Source organism: Anastrepha obliqua, chromosome 2 (assembly GCF_027943255.1).
Source record: "Anastrepha obliqua isolate idAnaObli1 chromosome 2, idAnaObli1_1.0, whole genome shotgun sequence".
NCBI lineage: Eukaryota > Metazoa > Arthropoda > Insecta > Diptera > Tephritidae > Anastrepha > Anastrepha obliqua.
Window position 1 is genome coordinate 84311569 of NC_072893.1, and position 2480 is coordinate 84314048.

Consider the following 2480-nt stretch of genomic DNA (forward strand, 5'->3'; position numbering starts at 1 on the left):
TAGGCCTCGTTGTTCCTGCCTAAAAAACGCACTTTTATAGCGGAGGTTCAGGAAGGGAGTGTTGGCCCCCTTCGTGCCCCTCACGACGCGGAATCCACATCAAGGTAACAAAGTTTCTTGTTGCTAGGGTGTTGAGGATTTTAAAACATGCCCAGACCAACATTGATTGGAATGAGAAGCTATCCAGCGATTTTAGAGCTGCTTGACTGTCAGAGAGAATGTTAATATTAGCACCGCGCGTGAATTTCTTGACGAATTCTAGTTTCCTTTTCATCTTGTCGTTGACTGTCAGACACGAAGAGTTCAGGATTGAACCCAGAATCCTTACATGTACTGTAAGATTGCTTTCTTTAATAGATTAGGAAGCCTTAGAGCTGCACTGCTTGGCTACAAGATATAGTGGAATGAGTCCAGTGACCATTCCTAAAGCCGCTGTGGGGTAGGTTCGCATTGCTCCCGTTACGCTCAGACAGGCTATTCTTTATACCTTGTTAAGTGTTATCTGAGTCTTAGTTTGGTCTACTTTTGGCCACCACCAGAGGTATAGGCGATCATGGCACTATTATTGTCTTACAAGACCATGCCATCATCTTTGGCCGCAGACCCCATGTTTTACCATAAAGTCTTTGGCATATGTATTATGCTTTCAAAGCTTTATTTGTCATGTACGACAAGTGATTTTTCCTGGTCAAGGTTTTATCAAGTATTACTCCCTGAAATTTCATGTCCCCAGATAGGGTTAAGTCAGCGTCCCCTAGTTTAAGGCACCATAGACTTAATTTCCTTCTTGGGGTGAAGGGTACCACATATGTGCACCCATTTATGATTAAATTCTTAATATTATTTAATTTTGATTAAATTATTAGGTTTTAATATAAATGCATTGCAACGAGAAAATATGCAAATTGACTAGAAATATATCTGAGAAAATTTGTTACAAAGTTCCCTATAAATTGTGTGAATCATAAAACGACTGTACCAGATATGTATACGAGTAGTCAATGGATTTAGATTTGTCACTTATTCACTTCACTTAGTTTGCATTTTATACAGGGTGGTCTATATATTTTATTTTGATATTGGCTGCTATTTACTTTCCGTTCAAAATCTTGACTTTCAGTGAATACCATTACACCCGCGGAATGTATGTAGTAAATTTCTCTTATATATAACTTTAAAATTAAGATATAAAAGTATACTGCAAATTATTCACCTGATATAAAACATGGTCGCTGACAACAAGTTAACAAGGCAGACTACAAGTCACCAAAATATTGCGAGTTATCGCGATTTTCGAGTTAGCGGAGTTACGAGTTATAGGAGACTATCAGCTGAGGTTGCGAGCTTTAAAGCTCTTTTGTGATTTTTTACTATTGCGTGAATACGAGTTATAGAGGTACAACGTTTTTGGGAGTTTAGTTTGCTCCTCTTATTTGTAGTGTGCGTCTTGATGTTGTTCCGCCACCGAACGACAAATTTTTTTACTCATGAGGAGCTTTTTCATGGCAGAAATACACTCGAAGGTTTGACATTGCCTGCCGAGGAATAGATCTAGAGTTATAGAGCTATAGGAATTATTAAAACGAGTTAGATTCTTGGCGGCCGCCGTAGCCGAATGGGTTGGTGCGTGACTACCATTTGGAATTCACAGAGAGAACGTCGGTTCGAATCTCGGTGAAACTCCAAAAGTAAGAAAACGTTTTTTCTTATAGCGGTCGCCCGTCGACAGGCAATGGCAAACTTCCGAGTGTATTTCTGCCATGAAAAAAGCTCCTCATTAAAAAATATCTGCCGTTCGGAGTCGGCTTAAAACTGTAGGTCCCTCCATGTGTAGAACAACATCAAGATGGACGCCACAAATAGGAGGAGGAGCTCGGCCAAACACCCAAAAAGGGTGTACGCGCCAATTATATATATATTAGTTAGATTATAGTTAGATACTTGACAGATACCAACACCTAGAAAAAATGTCCTTCAGCTAGGGAAAAATACGAATTGTCCAAAGGACCTCATTTATACGTATTTTCAACTGGTTTTATTCCAAAGCTTTCAATTTAGTATCTAATACAACACTCTTTGGTTGGAAATCAGATGATCTCAGCTCAATCAACAGATATTTTACTTATAAACGGTCGTTCAAATGTGACGACTAGATGTCAGTAGGGATTAATTCCTAGACGTTCCCTTTTTTATGTTATCTTTGACATTTGTCAAGTGGACAGATGTAAAATTTTACATGCTAGAACAATACGTTCAAATTATTGAAACTTATTATGAAAATGGTCGATCTTTAAAAACAATATTTTACGAAATTTGAATTTTTTTGGTGGAAATAATAGTCCGAATGAGTCAACAATTCAAAGGTTGGTGGCGGCTATACTTATTAACAAATATAATAATATTGGAATGGATAGATTGGTTAGAATTTTGGAGTGGGGATATTACGGACGCAAGATATTAACTTGGACAATTTTTTGTTT